Here is a 27,389-nt window from a genome sequence, read left to right on the forward strand (position 1 = left end):
TTAGGCTGAAAATAACAATAATAATAACAATATTAAAACTTGCAAAAAGTTAGTGATTTGAATAAAACATACAAATCAGAAGAAATAATCAAGTTTAAAAAGAAAAGAGAAACAGGAATCAAATTCATTTGTTCAACTGCTTCTTCTTCAGTCAAAAAAAAAATTAATGAATAAGTTTTAAAAAATGTTCAGATTCCATTTTTTGTTCACATTTCAGAACAAACTCATATAAAAAAAATAATTGAAGAAAAAAAAACACAAAGAAAAAATTCAGTTGAAATCTGTTTCCTCAATAAATGTCAAAAATAAAATTAATTTCTTTTTAGCCTTTTTTTTTGTTTGAACTGGAATCTTTTTTTATCATTTTTTAAGGAATTAAATGAATTAAAAAGAAAAAAAAATGATTTTTATTATTCCACACATTTTCTTTTAACCATTATTATCACATTAGTTTTTTTTTTCCAAAAGAGAAAATGAAATAAAATAAAAAAATTTTTTTAATCAATTTTTTTTTAAGGGAGAGGGAGTAATCATTCCCCAAAGCCATTTTGTGATTTTTCTTGTTGTTTGTTATTCAGTTTATTTTTGCCAGTCCTAAAGTGCTCAACACTAAACTATAGAGTTCCTCCAATGAAAGGTAAGTGAATATATCTCTTAGTCATAATTCATTCATCCTCAGACAGCTGAGTGATGCATGCCATTCAAACTTTCTTCTGCCTCTTCTTCATGATCTATTATCTGAAAAAGAAAAAGAAAAGGTGATTAGTTACAGCAAAGTGAGGATTACCAACATTGAATAAGTTAAGAGTTGAGAGAAAAAGGAATAAAACGCATAACAAGACATAGATCAAGTTTGAAAGTCAATTTCTAAAAGTCACCCACACATGTCAGCATTTAACCTAAATATTATTATTATTTAATGAACATATATTACATTGCCACCCACCAACCAAGAAGAACAGTCTTATGAGAACAGATACATTACATCACCCACATCCTAAAAAGAAATAAAGTAAGGGAGGTAAATTCTTGAGAGGATGGTGTGACTAATGAACATATACTATACTGCCCTCCTCCATAAAGGAGGAGGTAATGCCTGAGAGGATAGTCTCATGACAACAAAACAGATACTAAATTAAACAGCTCCCAAATTGAGCATTGAACGATAGTAATAGTATAGTTTCACATTCAGACACAGATATCAACTCTCCGTTAGCAATAGATTGTGGTGGTGGTGGTGGTGGTGGTGGTGGTGAGGTCAATTTGTTGTGTCACATGAGAGCATGCTGAATTCTTATCAGAAAATTACCGAGGAGAGTTTTTTGCATGAAATGTCCAAGAATAATATCAAATGACAGTTTATATTAATGCACAAAAATATCAAAAGAGATGTCATGATTTTGACTTCCATCAAAAACAGCTGCCCAACATGGATTGACAAACTATATAAAGATTGTTAAAAAAAAACAAAAAAAACGTACTGGTTGACCAAAATCAATACGATTCAATACAATTATGACTGATATAAAGGAAAATACAGACTTTAAATTCCTGCAGGATAACCTCACAAATCGAGACAGACTTCAAATCATGTTCGCACAGTAAAAAGATATATAATAAAAAATGGCAGCATAAAGTAGGTGCCTATAAACACTGCAATAAATAAGTGTTTTTTGTTTTTTTTAGGTTTCTGAAAACTTTAAAATATCTCTGTTTATTTTTAGCAACATTTTCTTACCAAATCTTTTTCTATTCCAAAGAAAAAAAAATTTTGCAAATTTTTCTGAGAAATATAATTTTCTCTTATGATTTATTGGGTAAGCTTCCGCTATTTAAAAAAGTATGTGTAAGACATACTTCATAAAAAAATCTGAATAAAATATTATGAGTGAGAACTAAATACATTTTCTGGTTTTGAAATGTTGACTTACAATATATATATATATATATATATATATATATATATATATATATATATATATATATATATATATATATATATATATATATATATATATATATATCTCGCTAGTAACATTCCAAAGCCAATGATGTATTTATTTCACACTTAGTGATTTTTTTATAGTGTGTCTTACATACATTTTGGTGGAAATTCACCAAACAACTTATCAGAGACAGATTTATGTTTCCCTGAAAAAAAAAAAAAATTGGAATTTTTCTTTTTTACTTGCCCTAAAAAGGATAAACGTTGGTAAAAGGAAATGGAAGTCTTTAAAAAGCGTTTTTTTTTCTTCAGAATGGTGCCAACATATTTTCTAATAAGTAAGATCTTTTTACTCTTATGACTTTTAAAGATTTCCATTTCCTTTTACTAACATTTATCCATTTTTATTCCGAGGAAAAAACAAAATCTCTAAATGCTTTTTCCGAGGAATATAACTGATGAGTTATTTGGTGAACTTCCATCATTCAACAAAGCATGTGTAAGACACTATATTAACAATAACTATGAGTGTGAAATGAATACATTAACGTTTATTAGCGATATATATGCTCTGCAAGTATTAATTCATTGTTAAAAGCTTACTTAATTGTGGTAATTTGGAAAAATATTTTATTGAACATATACATTAAAATTATATATTTTTTTACAATCAAATGTGTATATAATATTTCTGTTAAAACTACTTTCTTTCTTCCCCTTTCCTCATTTTCCCCCTCCCTCTTTCTTCACTGTCCAGTCCATTTCTCTCTCTTGGCATATACACATTTTTATAGAGTTCAAAAGGATTGAGTCAGCATGAGAATTAATTTATTGAAAAAAAAAAAAATCAAACAAAAATCAAACAAAATGAGAAAATCTATGACAATTTAGGCCCAAAGAATGAATATTTTTTCTAAATTTTAGATATTAATTATCCAGGACAATACAAATCAAGAATATATCAACATTGTAGGTATTCATTTTGTCGTTTTGGAGTTTTAACCAGAAATAAATGCATACAGACAGTTGCTCTTTATATTATACATGTCAATGTTTTTATATGTTCCCTATGGAAAGAAAGGTTAGATAATCTAAATAAAATCTAAAAGTGTATTATAAGTAAAATTTTCCGGGGAAGACAATGGATGTGCTCCCAAATCTCTATATGTCCCTCTATGTTTCAATTGATGATTCAACAAAGCATAAAACACGTTCGTGATGCATATTAAACATACATTAATTTTTTATTTTACAAAAAGGTAAGTAGTAGTCTTGTTATTTTTAACAATATCTTCTTAAAATCTATCTATCTATCTATCTAACTATCTATCTATCTATCTATCTATATATATATATATATATATATATATATATATATATATATATATATATATATATATATATATATGTATATATGTATAAGGAATAAAAAAATACCAGCGGTGGTTGACGTTATGTTTTGAGAAAAATAGAAAAAGCGAATGAAATTATTAAAATATTTCAATTATCCTGAAGATGTCCTCTGAAATAAGGACGAAACGTTGATTATTTTAATAATTTCATTCGGTTTTTCTATTTTTCTCAAAACACATATATATATATATATATATATATATATATATATATATATATATATATATATATATATATATATAATATATATTGAGCCTAAAGATTTTATATATATATATATATATATATATATATATATATATATATATATATATATATATATAAAATCTTTAGGCTCAATATATATTAATGCATAATTACATTTACAAACACACACATACATATTACCCATAATATGAGGCCATTATATTATATGCTTTTACAAGATGAATTTTTTGGAGGAAACAAGCCAATCTCTTCCATTTTATCAACTGCAGAAACATATCTAAAAAATTGCACATACGCAAATCATCCCTATTTTTTCCTTGTGAATCCACATGCAGCTGAATATATAAAAATGTAAAAGTAAATGTGTACATTTTCAAAAATAGGGCCAATTTTGAGGACGTCGTGAAAGTGGGGATGTTAGAGGAGTCATAATAAGAGTATATAGGAGTAGAGGAAGGAGAAGTCAGTCGTAAAAGCTTTAGCCTACAAGTCCTACAAATGCTGCCAACTAATTTCCACAGAAGCGAAAAAACCCGAGCAGCAAATCAATACTGCATGCTTTGAAATGAGAGGAAAATGGCAGACACTGCTACAACAGTGCAACATCGTGAGCTATACACGTTTCAGGTTACTGGGACATTTAGGTCTGAGCTGGTCTCATATCTTCATGTCATTGTGGTCGTGGTCAGGATAAACGAAAGAAGAGGAAAAAGAGGAGCAGGATGCCGTTAGTTCAGATAATAATGTAAAATAGTGAGTGAAGTGGTGAAATGGCAGTGCAGCAATTTTAATTCTCTAACATTTTACCTGGATTTTGATTTTATTTCTTTCAAGTTTCAGAATAAAATTGTTTAAATTTGTATTCATATGCATACAAAAATCAAGGAGTTCATTCATACACTTCTCATGATAGATGATCCATAACACTTCAGTGATGCTATATATATATACTAGTTGGCAGCTCAGTATTGCCTGGTCGTATAATATGCTTAAGCATGATATTTTAATTTATGCTGATTGCGTATGTATTATTATAGATTCAATCCTCTATTGATTATTATATATTACGAAGAATAATTTGTCTGGTGGAATAATTCATAAAAAAAATTTTTTTTTTTAAATAGTAATGATATTGTCGTTCATCAAATTCTGTCTGTGTTTTTTTACAATAACACGTCAGTTGATATTTGGGCTTGATGATGAATGCCCTGGAAAAGTCACTTCTGATTAATGTTTAGTTTTAAAGTATGTAAACAAAGAAATTATTTGCGGTGATTTTAAATGGTACCCTTTCTTTTATTGTAAATTGGACTCATTAATAAGAAAAAATTTAAATAAAATGGTGAGGTATACCTGGGCTTGAACAAGGGAAATCTTCGACTTGTAATCGAATGATCTACCACTAAGTTATACCTCCAGATTATATTAATTCTGTTTTTTTTTTTAAGAAGAAATGATTTATTAAGATTTGATAATCTCCCTTGTGCCAGTGTAATGTAAAATATTCCTCTATAAAAATTATCTTTTTTATCTACAAGAGAGAAAGCTGTTTTTAAGATTGGATTTTTTCAATTTTCAGATACTTCTCGGATGAATTCCTGTAAAAACATATCTAAGAACACGGCTAAACATATAAATTAGCTGTGAAATTTGCAAACGATAGGCTCAGCTGTTTATATATATATATATATATATATATATATATATATATATATATATATATATATATATATATATATATATATAAAAATATGCGTGTGTATATATATATATATATATACAGACATATAAAAATATGTATATATATATATACACATACATAAACACACATATATACAAATATGTTTATACATACATAAACACATATATACAAATACGTATATATATATATATATATATATATATATATATATATATATATATATATATACTAGTTGTACCCTGCCATGCATTGCTGTGGCTGAAATTGGCGCAATGGAAAAAGTTCCAAAATGTGAAAATGCGTTCCTTATAGGTTTAATTTCACATTTCGTATGGGTACACAGTTTTTGTTTTTCCATATTCTTAGCTGATGTAGAGATTTTCTGGTTTGGTGACTCTTCAACACATAACATAAATTGCCCATGTGAAAAAACAGTCAGTGTGTAGGTGTAATCCACACAATTGTAAAGATTGTTCCCTGTGCTTTGTTGATGGTTATTGCAAATGACAATAAAATTGGAAAATGCAGTTTTCTAAAGTGTAATGATGTATCCGGTGGAATCATAGGAATGTGTGAAATGAAGATATCTTCACCTGTGAAAGGTCCTGTTAAGATTGTTGCTTCTATGATATTGTTTGTTAAATTTTTTTACTGCAAGCCACGTGCCATTGCAAAGCTTGGATCGGTTTATATTTCACAACATGATAATTAGTTCGCCAATTTTCAGTTGCAGTACATGCAGTGGCATCCCTGGCAAATATAGCTGTTGGATAATTAACCACATTATCTGCTTCCACAACAGTGTCGATGGATTTGTATGTGACTACCTCACTTGGAATTTCACATTGAATAATAGCGTTAAGTTCATGTACGTCCTTGTATTGAGCTGCAAGAATAGCTCGTTCACTCAGTCAAGTGGAAGTCGTATAATTAATTTGAATATCTGGAAAAACCTTTTTAACCAACTTTTCTTTTGATGTAATAAAATTACAGAAGTTAAGAGTCAAAGAATGTTGCATCGGATCAGCCTAATTTCCCACAAGTGATGCAAAAATTTCTGTGCGGATCGAGCAGTCTGCAATTGGACATGCATATTTTGAGTTAAGTTTAATGTCTTCACATGGCACCAAAAAATAAAGTATTTGAGGCAAGCATTTATTTTATCTGCCGGTGTTGATTGAAGAATTACAGATAGCATTTGTCTGAAATCTCCTACAAGCAATATTACTGCATTCCCAAATGGTCTGCCATTGCCATGCAAATCTTGTAAAGATCGACCAAGAGCCTCAAGTGATTATTTGCGTACCATTGTGCATTCATCCCAAACAATAAGTTTGCATTTCTGCAATATTTTTCCCTATACTGGATGCTTTGGAGATATTGTACATAAGATTTTTGAAAAATTGAATGTAGTAGTTTCAAAGTAGAATAAGTAGTTTTTATACTTGATAGCAAGGTTGCAGGTATTCCACATGCAGCAAGGGCTATGTCATTTTGTCACCGAATGGCTGCCAAAATCAATTTGATTAGAAGGATTTTACCAGTTACTCCTGGTGCCCTTCAAGGTAGCAGTCATTTCCAAATAACTTCTATTCTCATAATAAGTAAATTAGGTGACTAAAATAGGATTTATCCATGTTTGGCAATGCCTTATTCACTGTAATTAATTGAGGAGACTACAATAGGATGAGGGATTAGAGATGGACAGATAGACAGGAAGATATATAGATAGAAAAGAGAAAGTGAGAGGGAAATACAGAAAGAGAAGGAGATAGAGAGATAGAAGGAGAGTTAGAAACAGAGAAGGAGCGAGACAGAGGAAAGGAGAGAAGGGGAGAGAGATAGAGGGAATTAGAGAGAGAAAGGAGCTCAAAGAGAGATGAAGATGGTGATATATATATATATATATATATATATATAGAGAGAGAGAGAGAGAGAGTTATTAAGAGAGGAAGAGAGGGGGAGAGAAACAGAGTGTGAAGTACACTTCACTGTTTTTTTCCTCGATCAGTAGAGGAGAAATCCTTCGAGACTGAGGTAATTTTTATATTTGTTACTATCCAGAGTACCTTTTTTTGGGGGGGGGGAGCTAGATTTTCCACAAATTAGAAACCGACTGGGTTATCTGTACTTTTACCTAACAATTTAATAAACAAAAAGATATTTTAAGACCTGAATTTAATGTGTAAATACTATTTTTTAAAAATTAAAGCGCCACTTTATTTCAAATATTTATTTTCCAAAGACTAATTGTGTAATTATTTTCTCAGCGTTCGGCTTTCACCGGCGCATGACATCAACAGCCGGATAAAGTCGAGCGTTGCCGATGAAATAATAACAACGCTATATGAAAGAAACAGTAAAGTAAAATTTTAAATAAAAAACACAAAAAAAACTACTGGTCATTTGTATTTCTTATTAAATGTTTGTCGAAAATAACATGTTTTTTGTCACAAAAATAAATTTTTAGCATTTTTTGCAATAAATGATAGCAACTTCGTTAATTTTTATAAAATTATTAGATATAAAATAAATAATAGCAACTTCGTTAATTTTTACGACTTGCCGCAGCATATTATAAACACCTCTGTAGCAGTTAACAAACTATTTACTATAAGCGAATCAATGTCCGGTGCCAAAGTGATTCGGCCACATTGACCAATCGGTTGGCAGGGCGCATTGATTTGAGCTGCCCTCTTAAGGACTATTTTTAGCCCTTTGGGATCTCAGCTGCGATCACCAGAGAGAGACGCCAGCAAGCGACCTCTCTCACTCACTCCTCCCACTGCTACTTGTTGACGACAGACGACACCTTCAAACAGAAATTTACACTTTCTTTCTTTCTCTTCAGTCTGAGATACAATCTCACCTTTTCTAAATAAACCCTTTATTATTGTTTTGTTAAAAGCAATCTCGTTTGGCCTTGTGTTTATTTAAGTAATTATTAGAAGAGAAATGCCCAACATTTCCCTCCTATATCTCAACCTCCCCATATTAAAAACGGCTTTAGGAATACACCCCACCTCCTCATGCTAAGAACAGCTTTCAAGGTTTTTTTTTGGGGGGGGGGGTTGTATATATATATATATATATATATATATATATAACCCCCCCCCAAAAAAAAAAACCTTGAAAGCTATATATATATATCTATATATATAAAAATGTAAATGTTGGTTCGTTCGGAGTTAATTGTCTAAAAAACCACTGGACGGATGGCTTCCACGTTTTGGTATAATATGTTTACTATATCCATGTGTGTTTTTATATATTCCTTTTTAATTATAACATTATACTTAATTTTTCTATGATAAATAGGTGGATTTCTTTTTACCGAGAGGCGATTTTTTTTATTTAGGGACAATTATTTATTACCGCTTCCTGTCACGTGACCAGTGTTACAATTTAGCGGTTTTCCTGCTAGATCTGGAGATTTCGTTTACAATCTAGCGGGAAATTCTAGAAAATCTGGAGGTATTTGGCACGCAGAGACACCCGCATTAGATTGCTTGAAAATACTTTAAAACATAAAATAAACTCATTCAGGTAAGTAAAAAAAAGTAGCATTTATTGCCTTTGGTAACAATTATTTATTGATTATTTGTTTTGTTTTTCACCTTTTTTTCGACTAACCATTCTTAAATCTCACTATAAAATCGATTTTTCCAAGTACATTTTAGGTGGGGGTGGGGTGGGGGGTCATTCCAATCTCCCCGAAAGGGTTTGTATTACTGTACACAGGTTTGTATTACTGTACACATAGATTCGAAAAAGTTGTCAAAAAACAAATATATAACAAATAAATGTTATCAAAGGCAAGATAAGTTACTTTTCTGCCAAACTAGCTAGCGATTTTCTGGACATTTCTTTCTCCTGATCTCGCGGGTTTTTTTTTTTAAATCTCAGTTGACAACATTGCATCAATGCATCACTAAAAAAACACCACAGGCTTAATGTAAACAGAATGTGTTTACAATATCGGTAAATTTTCAATGGGTTTATTGATAATGTAACCATGTGATTGAACTTTAATTTAAATTAACCACACGTGGTCGAAAAATGAATGCCGACGCTCAAAGTGTATACACATTTTGATTCCTCCCTTTACTTAAAAATTCACCAAAAATCAGGAAATTAACCAATTTTAATGAAAATTGCAGTATTTTTCAAATAATGATCGCAGAATATAATGAATTAATTATTTTTACTTAACTCTTGGTGAAAATGTTTTATTTTGTTTAAACAAAAAATACCTTTACTAAAGTTATGGTTTTCAGTAGTAAATAAAAAACGCGAGAATTTATTTTTGCTTTTTTTAAAGCATCGTAATTTGTAACAATAAAAAATAATTTTTACAGTAACATTACAAAAAAAGCCCCTAAAGTTCGTATTAATGTATTCGATATAACTCGAAGAAAAATGAATTATCGGATACTATTCAGGAAATTAAAGATTCAATTAGATTCCTACTTCAGTCACCTAAATTATTTAAGGTGAAATGAGTTTAGGAATTTATAGCCAAACCTAAATATTTTTTTTTCTTGCTTAAAAAAAATAGCATTAATACAGTAAGTTAGGTAAACTGACTTTTTCATTTAAAAATGGAATTATTTCCCTTTCGCTATTAATTTTTTCTTTAAATTTTTTTTTTTAATAAATATTTTGTATTACTGTACACATAGATTCGAAAAAGTTGTCCAAAAAGAAATATATAACAAATAAATGTTATCAAAAGCAAGATAAGTTACTTTTCTACCAAACTGGATATATTTTTCGTGTTTTTATTCAATGTAACATGTTTATTCAGCTCAAAAACCATACAGTGTTTACCGATGTATTGGAACTTTCAAGATGGCGTCTGATTCTCTCTTTAACACGGTAAGTGTGGGAAAAGATGTTATAAATAAAAAACCGGATAAAATACTGTTAAAAACTCGCTCAATATATGTTACCGTGACATAGGTTGACATATATTCGGCGGGTTTTTAATAGTATTTTGTATAGTTTTTTATTTATAACACCTTTTTCCATACTTACGGTGTTAAAGAGGGTGTGAGACGCTATCTTGAATTTTCAAATACATCGGTAAACACTGTATGTTTTTCGAGCTGAATAAATATGTTACATTGAATAAAAACACAAAAAATATATCCAGTTTGGCAGAAAAGTAACTTATCTTGCCTTTGATAACATTTTTGTTATATATTTGTTTTTTGACAACTTTTTCGAATCTATGTGTATAGTAATACAAACACCTATTTTGTGTTTTATATACATAAAGTACAATTGTTGAATGTTACTGTTTTGATTATATTCGTTTGGGGGGGCACAATTAAAAAATTAAGAAAGATTAAAATGAAGCGAAATTTAAGTTTCCGTTCCATTTTTACAACAACCGTAAAACAGTGCATACTCAGCAAGTTTTATCGTAATTTATAAGCATATTGAAACACTAAATCAACATTTTATCTATTTTTTTGCATAATTAATGATGGAAGTATTTTTCTGTTTATTTTCTTAACATCTGTTAAAAAAAAAAATAATTTGTACATTCTCTTGAAAAAAAGAATCAAACTTTTCTCTACTTTCACATGTGTTCCATTTTAACAAACTGAGCCACAGCAACGCGTGGCCGGGTACAGCTAGTGTATATATATATATATATATATATATATATATATATATTGCTGATTCCGGGTGAGTAGGGTTTTTTTTCGTTATGTTGTTATGCCCGGGAGGAACACACATCCACCAATCGAATTGCTTGTTTCTTCTGTGGATGTCATGTTCCGGAGAAATCCGAGTCGCAAGCTGAGTTACGTCTGGTTCATTAAATGCATAAGTGCAAATAATTCACAAAAATGTGTACAAGGAAATATTAATATTATTGGAATTTTTTCCTTTTTTCCATGTACACATTTTTGTGAATTTTTCCATGGATTTCTGCCTTTGGATTATTATGGACCATCTTCTTCCAATTACAGGATTTCCTTGGATTTTACTTGTGCTAATGGAAATTCAATTAACGGTCTTGAAGTTATATATTTGGATTTTTTTTTCGTCACTGGATTATTTATCTTTCACCAGACTATCCATTCATGTGTAATCACCTTTTTTCTTCACCATATTCTCTCTGCTTCACTTTTTTTTTATCAAGTAAGATCTTTGACTTACTTGTTGTTTCATCAAATACTTCTGCATGCAAAATCCGATCCTGCATTTTGCTAATTCCCACCCTCTGATGAGAAGGAAAGTATTTCTTTGAAACTCCGCGGATTAAGGACTATCCACTTATCTAGTGTTTCCTTTTCAGATTAAATATGTTTTTAACTCATTTCAAAGTGTTTTTTTTACATGTTTTATTAACTGTTTGCTCGTATTATAAGCTCTATCTCCTATTTGGTTTTATCGAGCTTTTACATCTGGCTGAGATAACTTTATAAATATTAATTCTTTAATATTTATAATATACTTTAATTTTACCATCTTGGGTCATTTTGGTAAATTTAATTGTAATTTTTATTTCATATATATATATATATATATATGTATGTATGTATGTATATATATATATATATATATATATATATATATATATATATATATATATATATTAGTGACTAGACAATTCCTATATTTTTTCTTATTCCGATACAATTACAGATTGTTCTAAATTCCTGATTCCAATATAATTACCAACTCAGATTCTTTTTATATTTCTAAATGCAGAGTTGTTTCTGTGTGCTGGCTGTCGGATTATCACAAACAACAACAACAAAAAATATGTAATATCTGCATAAATTTTCGCAAATGTAAAACTACACTTATGGATATAACCTGTAGATTTTAGTTTTACTGGTCATTTAAATCGAGAAATATTTATCATTTCATCGTAAACAAAAACAAAGAAATAACAACAAGAAAAAGAATCGTTTTGGGCATCGGAAAATAAGCACACATATTTTCGATTCTGATACCCCAAAAAGTTCTTATTTTTTCAATTCCCGATTCTGATTAATTGTCCCAACATTGATATATATATATATATATATATATATATATATATATATATATATATATAAAAACGTTCTGTTAATATATTTTACTGGGGAGGGGGGGCGTTACAGCTTTGCCTGGGCATAATATACGCTTAAATATATTTTAATTTGTCCAGATTTTGTATATTTTCAAAAGTAAAAAAAAAAAAAATTAGGAGCCATCAGTTAGAATTGAAACCGAAACTGTAGCATTCAAAGCTGGTGACGTTACCACTGTATCAACGTGACACGCATATAAACCGATTAAAAATTAAAAATAAACTAAGACGTATGTACAAAATGTATAACGATATTTTCAATTTTTACCCACTTTTGACCCCTTAAAATCGATTTTAACCAGCTAAAGACCCATAAAAGAACGGCCCATTAAAAATCCAATCATTTGAGGTCCCTAGCGCCGCTCTGTGACTTTTAGTTTCGGAGGAGATAGAGTTTGAAAATATGGACACAGACCGAATAACAGACAGACACATAGACGTTTACATATTGGATATACAAAATCAATAAGATTTTTTTTAGGATTTATTTTCATCACATTATTCGGATCCTTTAAGATATTGATTAATTGATTGAATTACTTTTCCCATGCTTGTGCGTGCGCATATCTATAATCTATATTTGTGATGACTGTCAAGAGATGCAATTGAAAAACGTTGCTCAAATAGAAGCATACTGCTAGGTGCGGGTGTGGGGGGGTGGAGATGCTTAGGAGCAAAATAAATAAATATATATATATATATATATATATATATATAATTTTAGTATTCATTTTAGTTTTCCATTATTTCATTTAAAAAATTGTTCCATTAATAAATAATTTGATTTGTAAAAGTTATGAGAGTCGAGGAACACTCACACACATACATACAATATCTTTAGTTATTAATACAGATGATGAAAAGGTCCTGAAAGTTATATTGAAAAATGCAGTCGAAACAAATAGAAAATGCAAACATTAAATTTTATGCGATAAGAAGCTAATAAGGTTTATATTTTTTAAAAACAAGATTTTTAAAAATTCGTTTTAGTTTTCTCTAAGTTTATATTTGATTGCAATAAATATTCAATTAATAGTAAAAAAATATAATTTAATTTGTATTTTATCAAAGTTACATAAGGGAGAATAAATTTAAAAAATCAAATATATATATATATATATATATATAGGATTTTTTAAATTTATTCTTTATTTTGGACACTTGATTAACTAATAATTTAAATCTTATTTTTCATTATTTCAATCTGTTCATTATATTAACGCTCTATCGAGCCTTCCTTTATCACAATAGAATTTAATATAAAATATTATTCCATGTTATATATGAAACATGAATGCAATCATGCACACACACACATGTATAACTATTTTTATATACAAAAAATATTTGCCTTATAATATTCATGATAGTCTTTCTACTCTGATAGTTTCTTCCCTCGAACAGCTAGACTTTGGAATTCCCTTCCTGCTACCTGCTTCCATTATTGTACTGATATGCAGAAGTTTAAATGTAACAGTAAAACCAACATCTTGTTAATCTTTACTAGGCATGATCCCAAATAGTAGCCCCTTACGTCCAAGTGGCGATATACCTTGTTAGGAGTGAACATGAGTAAAAAAAAAAAGAAAGAAAGAAAGAAAGAAAGAGCTCTTCATTTTTATAACAATCTTCCACTTGAATCAAAGTTTCAAGACAAAAGTTATGATTCAATTGTGCTTCTAACCGAAAAGGAAAGCATGAATGTTCACATATGCATCTGGCATATGAACAAATTAAAACTCATTTTTAAAAATATGTATTTGTTAACAAAATTTTAGAAACAACGTGAATTTTGTTTTCTTTGTGTAACGAATAATGCCGTAAAGCTATAGAAGCTTTTGAATTCCAAAATTTCACGACAGTAGTAAACACAAATCATCCATTTTAATCTATTATTAATAAATTAACAAAAAATGGTTAATGTGCTCACTATTGTGACATATTAAAATTAGTATTTTTAAAGCATTTAAATTGAACAGAACGTAATTTTGAAGTCTTTAAACTAAAAGTCATGGTTTATTTGTGTTCCTAAACTAAAGTAAAACATTAATTCAAAACAGTAATTCATAAAGTAGGCGGTATCACGCTCCTGAGCATGTTGGAAAGATCCCGATTGAAGGGGTCTAAGTTTAATATAATCTAACTTGTGCTTGACAAGAATATCATTTAAAAAGGTTTAATTTCTTAAAAAGTTATAGTCAGAAATTGTAGTTAAATGTTTGGATAATTGTATTATGCTGACATGATCTAGGCAAGGATTGTCATAGGTCAACCAGATCAAACAGTAAACGTCAGTAAGTGTTCAAATCATAGTTTGTTGGTTTTTATAATGTAATTTTTAAAAATTTTATGGTTAGAAATCAGAATTGCCTGAATACTAATTTACTGACATAATCTAGATAGCGATTGCCAACCACATCAAGCGTCTACAGTTGCTAAAATCGTTGCTGATTTTCATGAATTCTTTTCCGTCTTGCAATGTATATAGATCAACCATAATAAAATGCGTTGTGCTTCTATTTACCATATTCCTAATATTGAGAAGTTTGTCTATATATGTAGAAGGAGACACTAGAGTAGCAAAAAAGGAGTCAAGGAAGAGGAGTGGGGCACAGTTAAAAAAAGGTTTGACAACTAGTGTTTTAAAGAGAAGGAAGTAATTTAAAGTGTATGGAGATAAAAGATATTGATGTAAATGTTTGGAGGTTTGTGGGTAGATATCTACCTACCTGTGTATATTTATTTTGCCAGTGAAAAGAGAACGACAACAATGCGAGTTTTTAACGTTTCTGCTGCCATTCAAATTGAAATCACATTGCAAAGAATTGCTAAAATGCAGCGCTTTGTAAAGGAACAATACACACATGGCTGACCTGCAGCAAGTGCACCGAGGTTTATGTAGCATGGCAATTTGATTTTTTTTTTTTTTTTTACTAATGAAAAGGACATTTTATCATTTTCCTTTAAATCAAGTGGAGCGAAGTGAATATAACTTTGGCAATGGCTAGAACAAGAGATGTTGTTTAATAGTATTTAATAGAACAAACCTGTACTTCATCCCAGTGGAAGGCATTTTTTTACAAGGAGGTCACCACTTATCAAGGCCCAAAGGCTACTCGAGGATAGAGGTTAATGGGTAGTCATCAAGACAACAATACGTTAATCATCAGGACAACAGTGTAATAATTGTTAATAGTGGGAATTTGGTATAATTTGATTATTTAAGGGTACGACTCAGCAAGAACTTATTTATACTGGACTTGAAGACAACCATATCGTAGTCAGCTAGAAAGCAGGCCAGTGGAACAGAGTTCCACAGGCAGGCAGTTCTAAGAAAGAAGTTTAGTTCATGGAATCCACGATTAGATTTGGGGGAAATTGTTGATAGTGATTTCAGCTAGATGAGTGTATTTTTGTGAAAGTTTGACAAGAAGGAACCATATATTGGAGCTCAGACTAGCAGTTGCTATGAAAATAATGATAGAGCAGAGACACGCTAGCAACGTCTCTTCTGTGAGGAAAGAGGTTGCAGCGAAGAGAAAAGGGCATCATCCACCAGGTTTTGAAGCCAGTTTTGAACTTTGTCAAGGAAGGATAGGGTGTCCTAAGCAGCTCCTGCCCAGCTGTGGCAACAATACTCTATTCTAGTACGTACTTGGCTCTTATGCAGGTAGAGGATTGCTTCGGAAGTGAGATATCTACTAGAACTGTAGAATGATCCACCCATTTTTCTGACGACCTTGGCAACAGATTTGATGTATGTGCTCCATTTCAGATCAGGGGTGAAGATACGACCTAGAAGTTTGTCAAAGTATGATGCTTCACTAAGACGAGAGCCATTCATTTCAATTGGGGCCAGACGGGGATCAGAGCGTTGATGATAGAAAGAGAGAAGCTTAGTTTTAGATGTATTAAAATTAACCAGCCACCTCTTTTCCCATTGCATCATGTGCTCAAGATCAGAAGAGAAAGGATCAAAGAGACTTTGGTCATTACCGGCCTTTGAAATGTTGCTGTAGATGGTAGTGTCGTCTGCATAAATGTCTATCTCAGAATGTGATTTGGGAGATTATTGATGAAGATCAGGAAGAGAGTTAGGGCCCAAGATGGAACCCTGAGGGAATCCAGCATTGATACTATGAGCTTCTGATTTCTACCCATCGACCACTATTCTTAGAAACCTATCAGAGAGAAATGATTTAATAACTGAGAAGACATTTCCAGCAATTCTTTAGCTGGAGATTTTTTGAAGCAGACCTTTATGCCATACTTTATCAAAAGCCTTTGATATGTCAAGAGCAATTGCTATAGAAATGGAACCCCCATCGAGAGATTCACTAATCCTGTGATATTACAGTTAATCCATCAGCTGTAGATCTAGCAGAACAGAATACAATGGAAAAGGTGGTTTCTGTGTACAATGGCAGTAGCACATTTCAGAGAGAACCACAGTTGGCTGTTCGGTTTAAATTAGAGATTGTTTTTTGGATCCTATGAAGTAGAGAATAGTGGTTGGTGCACTAACCCAGATATAACAAGAATATTCCATGCATGATCACATTGTGGTTTTATAGCGATATTAGCTGGTGTGAGAAATTTTCTAATATGGTAGAGGGAGTCCACTTTCCTTGCAGCAGCATTGGCTTTATCTTCTATGTTTTTTTTGTTTTTTTTATTTATGTTACATGTGAAGCGAAGGAGTTTGAATATATGACTCTGGGACGAGTATTATTAATCATGTCAATCGGTGGTTAAAAGGGTTTCTGATAGGCATGGTGTCATCAGGAAATATACTCATCTTTGACACAATTTCCTCGGGTCATTGATGAAAATCAGGAACAATAAAGGTTCAAGGATCAATTCATGGGATACACTTGTATTAATGTAAAATTGTTTTGATGTACAACCATCAAGAACAACCTGGCAAGAACTTTTGGCAAGGAAGGATCTAATTATATTTAATCCTCATCCAGTAATATCATACAAAATAATTTTGTGAGAAGACTTTTCATACGAAACTTTGTTAAAAGCTTTAGATATATCAAGGAGGACAATTGCCTTAGTTTCACCTGCTTATGTGTATGGTGTATGCCTTTAGTGATAACTGTTAGGATAACCATAGTAGAGAATTTTTGCCTAAATTCATACTGATCATCAGAAATAAGTTTAGCATTAACAAGGTGGCAGACTATCGCTAGATTGATTAAAATTGAAAGAGTTGAGTTGCAATACTTGTTTTTGACAGTTATACCATCAAATGTTGGATTTAGCGTCTGTACTTATTGATAACCGTGTTTTATATATATATATATATATATTACTAGATTAAAATATTAAAATTAACAATATTTTTACCCTAATCCCTGTAGAGGAAAACATTGTGGAATATTTCACTCACTAGATCATATTTGATTTAACATCCGTTTTATATGTTGGCATGCATTGGACAGCTTTAAGAAATTGACTTAAAAAGTAATTTATCCCTCAAGTATATTTTTAATCACTTATCCAATGTTTTCTATAAACTGAACCTGTTACTTGCTACAACTATTAACCCAAGAATTTTCATCTATTCTTTCTATGTGGTCATATCATTCAAGTCTACTCTTCTGCACACATTCCCCTGTACTGTCAAGATTTAAATTTCTTTTGATATCATCAGAATTAAGCCTGACTTTAAAATTCACATTACAATTCACATCATACAATTATTCACATCATTACAATTCACATCATACAATTATTGAGGAAAAAAAATTATACATTAAAAATAGCAACAGAAATGTAGATATGCAAATCTATTTACACTTATTTACTGACCAAGTGATGGAGAAGCTTCAATTTTCTTAATTGGTTTAGAAATTACAATTATCAGCATGTCTTACCAGATTATGGAGTTGTATTTTGTGACAATTACACTCTCGGATTTAGGTCTTAGGATCTGAAGCTTTTTTCATTAATAGCTGTCCTTTTTTTTTTTTTAAACATATCTTAGACTTGATAAAAAAATTACAATTAATGGTATTTTCTTTTCAATCCCATGTAGAGAAAAACATTGTGAAATGATTTACTGTTAGGGAAAAACTTGAATTGAAAAGAAATATCACCAGAAACATAGATAGACAAATCTATTTATAGTTAAAAGAGTTCTTGGAGACTTCAAGAAGTGGTTGTGTCTGTTAAGTAATAAATCATCTTTTTTCAGTTAGAATGCCCCCCCCCATCCCTTCCTGAATAAATGCATTCTTGGAACGAGGGGTATTATTTTATTATTAATTTTCATAGCTAATAGTTACACTGATGAGCTGACTAATCATATCCGATTGAGAGCAGACGTGGTTCCAAAAACTGAATTGTTGATTAAAATAATGGAAGGAATCATAGAACTTATTCAAGAATGCAATTCGCAGTCAAATAGAGCAAAAGACATTTGGTGTAAATATAAAGATTGGCTAGCATGACATCTTTCCATGTAAAGCTCAAAAACTCAAACAGGAAATGGACAATATTTGGCTATTTGAATGAAGCTATCTAAGAACCCAGTGAACATCTCCCACATGGAACCGATCTTCAAATGGAAAGACTCGGTGACCCTGAACTGGGCAAGAGACAAGGTTGGAAGGGCAGCTAGTAATTTCCACAGGTAAGAGTCAGCAACAACAAGCAACTGCTCTTGTGAAAATCCCAAACAAACAATATGACACATCCTCAGTGGCTGCAGTGATGGACCAACTTGTACTGACCAAGATTCCATGAACTGTAACCTTGATTCCCAACGATGGATCCAGTCTTGGAATGATGAGATATAAAATAAATGAGATAAGTAAAACAGGATTAGATTACTGCTTGGGTCCTGACTCTCACAGAATATTGATTATATAGGCGAAATACATCCACTTATCTTGTTCAAAATGTCATTGATTGGTCAGTAAAAATGCTCACTCCATTGTTCCAGACACAACATTCACAGGCAACATGAATGGAACAAATACATTAAGGACATTGCTAAGGCTGCTGCAAAGAAGGTGAACTCCCTCTACCATGCTAGAAAATTACTCACACCTGAGAGTATCCTGTATCTCAACAAAACCACCATTTAATCATGTATGGGGTATTATTGCCCCATTTGAGCTGAAGCATTTGCTATTCGTCTCTCGGTTTTACACAGAGATAAAAAAAAATTTTTTTAAAAGGAGTCGCCAACTTAATAGATCTCACACTATCAACAAAACTCCAACTTATGTGCCATTGCCAAAATGTTGCATCCCTGCGCCTGTTTTACAAATATTTCAATGAAATGTGCTCCGACGAACTCAAAGAACTTGTATCTCAACATAAATACCCTCAATAAACCCAACAAACAACAAAATCCCACCCCTACACACTGTAATCCCAAGATGCTGAAAAGCCTTCTACTAAAATAGCTTCTTTCCTCAAACTACTAGACTCTGGAATTCCCTCTCAGATTCCTGCTTCCCTAACTGTACTGATATGCAGAAGTTCAAGTGTGATGTGAACAGACATCTCACAGCTCAACTCCCTACATAGTATCTCTGTATTTGGTCCCAAATAGTAGCCCCTTACGCCTAGTGGCACTGTGCTTTGTTGAGGTGAAATAACAGTTAAAAAGAAAAAAAAAACAACTCATAATTTTTTTTTTTTTAAATAAAAAAAATATAATTACCCTTTTCTTTTTATACAGACTATTAAACTGAATAATTATTTTTGATACAAAACGATTACATATAACCTGTTTGCTTTTTTTGTATTTGAAAGTGATTTAGTTTTTCACGGTTATCACGTCGATAACCAGTACCAGATGATTGATCTCGTGAACCAGCAATGGTAGAAGAGCGGCATATCAACAAACCAAACCTTTCCGGTGACAATGGTTTTCATCTAAACGGTGACCTTTGGTGAGAAAAGAACCCACTAACATATGACCAAATTCCGAGACATCACAGAGACTGAAAGTACTGGTCTAATGTCACTGATAAACCCATTGGTGTGAAAATTGTATTGTAACTTGACTTAGTAGCCTAGATGCTTTTTAGAGCTAAAACTGTGTGGTTCCAGCAACCAGTGAGTGTCTGAATACATTTGAGGAATTAGAGACTAGACGATGTTACATTTGTGAACTTGCGGTTCACAATTCTGAGTTACAGAAGTAAAGATAGGTAAAAACAAGAGTCAGACAGAATTTAAGAAATTAATTCAATGAAATGGAATTTGGACATAGATAAACCAAAAAGCAAAACAAACAAAAGGAAATCAATGGCAAATGTTTTTTTTTTTTGGTTTTTCTTTACATGGTAGAAATTAAATATCTTGAAAGGAACGCCACAGGCCAGTCGTTTTAAGTTTGGAGAGGTAGCAAGAATATGTTCTGAAATGTTAATTCCGATCAGAAGAGAACAATATATGACTGTTAGGAATGATTTTGCTATTTCTTTTTTCAGATATTTTCCTAGGGAATAGAAAATATTACTTTCTTTCGTTCTAAGTAATGTAAGGTTGTCCAGGAACCAACACACTTTGTGTGTTTTTCAGTCGCAAATGAGACCAGGACAAAGAATAGGAAATAATTCCAACTCACTTTTTCCTTGTAGAAATAAAATTTGTTTCCTCATTGTTACAGCTGCAACGTCCCTCACGAGATCGTTTCTCGCATATCATTCATGCCTCTCACGTAATCACGAACATTATCCACGTGTCTAACGTGATAATTCTCTATCTCTTTTTATAGTCTTTTTTCTTTCTTTAATGGTGACTTTCGAATTTTTGTGGAATCATCTTCAGGTGGCAAAAACAAAAAGAAGAAGGAACGAACAGAATTTCGAAAAACAGCTGAGAACATGTGTATGAAGTCGTTGGATGTGAAAAGAATAAACCGGATGATTTGAGAGATGTCAATAAAGTCTAAATTGATTGAGATGAATTTTTAATAGTGGACAGCTACTGAGAAGCACAAACGGTATTTTTAAAATACGTCCATCCAACTGGTACATTTTATAATAAAAATGTTATACAAACAAAAATGTGACAGATAAAAAATACAATTTCAATCCTTTTAATCGTAACAGAGCAACAAAATACTGTTTTAACCATAACAAAGACACAAAATACCATTTTAACCATGACAGAGTAACAAAATACTATTTTAACCGTGACAGAGTAACAAAATACTGTTTTAACCATGACAAAGACACAAAATACCATTTTAACCATGACAGAGTAACAAAATACTATTTTAACCGTGACAAAGTAACAAAATACTGTTTTAACCATGACAGAGTAACAAAATACTATTTTAATCGTAACAGAGCAACAAAATACTGTTTTAACCATAACAAAGACACAAAATACCATTTTAACCATGACAGAGTAACAAAATACTATTTTAACCATGACAGAGCAACAAAATACTGTTTTAACCATGACAGAGTAACAAAATACTATTTTAACCATGACAGAGTAACAAAATACTGTTTTAATCATGACAGAGTAACAAAATACTATTTTAACCGTGACAGAGTAACAAAATACTGTTTTAACCATAACAAAGAAACAAAATACCATTTTAACCATGACAGAGTAACAAAATACTATTTTAACCGTGACAGAGCAGCAAAATACTATTTTAACCATGACAGAGTAACGAAATACTATTTTAACCGTGACAGAGTAACAAAATACTGTTTTAACCATAACAAAGAAACAAAATACCATTTTAACCATCACAGAGTAACAAAATACTATTTTAACCGTGACAGAGTAACAAAATACTGTTTTAACCATAACAAAGAAATAAAATACCATTTTAACCATGACAGAGTAACAAAATACTATTTTAACCGTGACAGAGTAACAAAATACTGTTTTAACCATAACAAAGAAACAAAATACCATTTTAACCATGACAGAGAAACACAATACTATTTTAACCGTGACAGAGTAACAAAATACTATTTTAACCATAACAAAGAAACAAAATACCATTTTAACCATGACAGAGTAACAAAATACTATTTTAACGGTGACAGAGTAACAAAATACTGTTTTAACCATAACAAAGAAACAAAATACCATTTTAACCATGACAGAGTAACAAAATACTATTTTAACCGTGACAGAGTAACAAAATACTGTTTTAACCATAACAAAGAAACAAAATACTATTTTAACCATGAGAGAGTAAAAAAATACTATTTCAACCATGACAGAGTAACAAAATACTGTTTTAACCGTGACAGAGTAACAAAATACTGTTTTAACCATAACAAAGAAACAAAATACTATTTTAACCGTGACAGAGTAACAAAATACTGTTTTAACCATAACAAAGAAACAAAATACATTTTTAACCATGACAGAGTAACAAAATACTATTTTAACCATGACAGAGTAACAAAATACTATTTTAACCGTGACAGAGTAACAAAATACTGTTTTAACCATAACAAAGAAACAAAATACCATTTTAACCATGACAGAGTAACAAAATACTATTTTAACCGTGACAGAGTAACAAAATACTGTTTTAACCATAACAAAGAAACAAAATACCATTTTAACCATGACAGAGTAACAAAATACTGTTTTAACCGTGACAGAGCAACAAAATACTATTTTAACCATGACAGAGTAACGAAATACTATTTTAACTATGACAGAGCAGCAAAATACTGTTTTAATCATAACAAAGAAACAAAATACCATTTTAACTATGACAGAGAAACAAAATACTATTTTAACCATGACAGAGCAACAAAATACTGTTTTAACCATAACAAAGAAACAAAATACCATTTTAACCATGACAGAGTAACAAAACACTATTTTAACCATGACAGAGTAACAAAATACTGTTTTAACCATGACAGAGTAACAAAATACTATTTTAACCGTGACAGAGCAACAAAATACTGTTTTAACCATAACAAAGAAACAAAATACCATTTTAACCATGACAGAGTAACAAAATACTATTTTAACCGTGACAGAGCAACAAAATACTGTTTTAAGCATAACAAAGAAATAAAATACCATTTTAACCATGACAGAGTAACAAAATACTATTTTAACCATCACAGAGCAACAAAATACTGTTTTAACCATAACAAAGAAACAAAATACCATTTTAACCATGACAGAGTAACAAAATACTATTTTAACCGTGACAGAGTAACAAAATACTGTTTTAACCATAACAAAGAAACAAAATACCATTTTAACCATGACAGAGTAACAAAATACTATTTTAACCGTGACAGAGTAACAAAATACTGTTTTAACCATAACAAAGAAACAAAATACCATTTTAACCATGACAGAGTAACAAAATACTGTTTTAACCGTGACAGAGCAACAAAATACTATTTTAACCATGACAGAGTAACGAAATACTATTTTAACCATGACAGAGCAGCAAAATACTGTTTTAATCATAACAAAGAAACAAAATACTGTTTTAACTATGACAGAGCAACAAAATACTATTTTAACCATGACAGAGTAACAAAATACTGTTTTAACCATAACAAAGAAACAAAATACCATTTTAACCATGACAGAGTAACAAAACACTATTTTAACCATGACAGAGTAACAAAATACTGTTTTAACCATGACAGAGTAACAAAATACTATTTTAACCGTGACAGAGCAACAAAATACTGTTTTAACCATAACAAAGAAACAAAATACCATTTTAACCATGACAGAGTAACAAAATACTATTTTAACCGTGACAGAGCAACAAAATACTGTTTTAAGCATAACAAAGAAATAAAATACCATTTTAACTATGACAGAGCAACAAAATACTATTTTAACCATGACAGAGCAACAAAATACTGTTTTAACCATAACAAAGAAACAAAATACCATTTTAACCATGACAGAGTAACAAAACACTATTTTAACCATGACAGAGTAACAAAATACTATTTTAACCATCACAGAGCAACAAAATACTGTTTTAACCATAACAAAGAAACAAAATACCATTTTAACCATGACAGAGTAACAAAATACTATTTTAACCGTGACAGAGTAACAAAATACTGTTTTAACCATAACAAAGAAACAAAATACCATTTTAACCATGAGTAACAAAATACTATTTTAACCATCACAGAGCAACAAAATACTGTTTTAACCATAACAAAGAAACAAAATACCATTTTAACTATGACAGAGCAACAAAATACTATTTTAACCATGACAGAGCAACAAAATACTATTTTGACCGTGACAGAGCAACAAAATACTGTTTTAACCATAACAAAGAAACAAAATACTATTTTAACCATGACAGAGTAACAAAATACCATTTTAACTATGACAGAGCAACAAAATACTGTTTTAACCATAACAAAGAAACAAAATACCATTTTAACCATGACAGAGTAACAAAATACTATTTTAACCGTGACAGAGTAACAAAATACTGTTTTAACCATACCAAAGAAACAAAATACCATTTTAACCATGACAGAGAAACACAATACTATTTTAACCGTGACAGAGTAACAAAATACTATTTTAACTATAACAAAGAAACAAAATACCATTTTAACCATGAGTAACAAAATACTATTTTAACCATCACAGAGCAACAAAATACTGTTTTAACCATAACAAAGAAACAAAATACCATTTTAACTATGACAGAGCAACAAAATACTATTTTAACCATGACAGAGCAACAAAATACTATTTTTACCGTGACAGAGCAACAAAATACTGTTTTAACCATAACAAAGAAACAAAATACTATTTTAACCATGACAGAGTAACAAAATACCATTTTAACTATGACAGAGCAACAAAATACTGTTTTAACCATAACAAAGAAACAAAATACCATTTTAACCATGACAGAGTAACAAAATACTATTTTAACCATGACAGAGCAACAAAATATTGTTTTAATCATAACAAAGAAACAAAATACCATTTTAACTATGACAGAGCAACAAAATACTATCTTGAACGTGACAGAGCAACAAAATACTATTTTGACCGTGACAGAGCAATAAAATGCTATTTCAACCAAAACAATGCAACAAAATGCTATTTCAACTATCACAGACCAACAAAATTCTATTTTAACCGTAACAGACCAATAAAAATATTATTTCACCCATGAAAACAGCAGGAGAAAAGAAGACTATTTTAAAAAGCAGCCAAGAACAAAAATATGAAGTTATTGGATGTGCAAAAAAACAAACCTGTGCAATTTCAGAAGAATGTTTACAAATTAAATTTCTGGATTCCAAAATCAGCATCACAGAATGAATTGTAATTATAATAAACATTTTAAAATGTTGTTGGTTTCATACATAATGTTATTTATTGTAAGTTACTGGGTTTTAATAAAAATAGCTCTGAGTATTCTTAATAAAAAAAAAAACAACATAATTTCAGAATGTATCATTTTTATTTTATTAACCAAAATATTTTTTAAAATCATATTGTGGGGTCAGTGTCATTGTGTGCAAATAAAAATATATATACACAAATTATTTCTAGTGGGAAAAAATGATCTCTTGAAGAGGAGTTGGAGTTAAGTGTTTAAACTACCAACTCATAACCTTGATAGTTTAGACAGACATGGGTTTCATATTTTATGTCTGCAAAGAAACTTACAGAGATTCTAGTGGGCAAATGTAAAAGATGAAATTAGTTTGGCAAAACTGTCAAAATTTAATTGATGTGTATTTTGAAATATGTGTTCGGACGGACACTTCAAGAAAACTCAGGCATCTGATGATTTGAGAGATGGCAATAAAGTCCAAATTGATTGAGATAAATTTTTAACAGTGGACAGTTAATAGGAAGAATGAACGGTATTCTTAAAATACGTCCATTAAATTTGCACATTTAATAATGAAAACGTTATTTAAACAGTATTGTGACAGACCAGATAGCTATGTACAAACGGGGCAGTTTTAGATATATGTATCATAATGCTATTTCAAACTTAAGAGTGAAAAGCCAACCAAAATGTTATTTAAACCATGATAAAGTGATAAAATACAATTTAAACCCTAACAAACCAATAAAAATATTATTACAATCATGATATACCAATAAAAATACAATTTACACCATAATATAATGATAAAAAAAATATTTCAACTACAGCATACCTGAAAAATGAAATTTAAACCATAACAAAGCAACAAAATACTGTTTTAATCATGAGAAAGCAACAAAATACTATTTTAATCATGAGAAAGCAACAAAATACTATTTTAATCATGAGAAAGAAACAAAATACTATTTTAACCATGACAAAGAAGCAAAATACTTATTATTTAAATATTTAAACTATTACAAAGCAATAAGATGCTATTTTATCGATGACAGTGCAACAAAATACAATTTTAACAATAAAAGCAACAGAATACTTATTTAATTATGATAGAGCAACATGACAAAGACCAAAAATACAATTTTCATCATGACAGACCAACAAAATATTATCTTAACAATGACAAAGCAGCAAAAAAATATTTTAATGATGATAAAGTAAGAAGATACTATTTTCACCATGATAGAGCAAAAGATATTATTTTAACCATGACAGAACAACAAAATACTATTTTAACTATGAAAGAACCACAAAATACTATTTTACTTATGACAAAGCAACAAAATATTATTTTAACCATGACAAAACAACAAAATACTATTTTAACCATAACAAAGACACAAAATACCATTTTAACCATGACGGAACAGCAAAATACTATTTTAGCCATGTTAGAACAATAAAATACTATTTAAACCATGACAAATCAACAAAATATTATTTTAACCATGACAAATCAACAAAATACTATTTTAACCATTATGGAGCAGTACTATTTAAATCATAACAAAGCAACAAAATAGTATTGCAACCAAAGATACAAAATATTATTTTAACCATGAAAGAGCAAGAAAATACTATTTTAATAAAATACTACTTTGACAAAGCAACAAAATATTATTTTAATCATGACAGAGTGACAAAA

General features: G+C 30.4%; 1 long non-coding RNA gene across 1 annotated transcript in view; it reads right to left on the reverse strand.

Annotated features, from left to right (window-relative positions):
• Nucleotides 1-392: 392 nt before the first annotated feature.
• LOC145242483 (uncharacterized) overlaps nucleotides 393-27,389 on the reverse strand; it is a 222,145-nt gene continuing 195,148 nt past the window's right edge. Inside the window, exon 4 of the long non-coding RNA XR_013862746.1 lies at nucleotides 393-738. This is a non-coding gene — a long non-coding RNA (uncharacterized LOC145242483). The remainder of the gene's footprint in view (nucleotides 739-27,389) is intronic.

This window comes from Euprymna scolopes, chromosome 21 (genome assembly GCF_053919585.1).
Source record: "Euprymna scolopes isolate OS-2025 chromosome 21, ASM5391958v1, whole genome shotgun sequence".
Classification (NCBI taxonomy): domain Eukaryota; kingdom Metazoa; phylum Mollusca; class Cephalopoda; order Sepiida; family Sepiolidae; genus Euprymna; species Euprymna scolopes.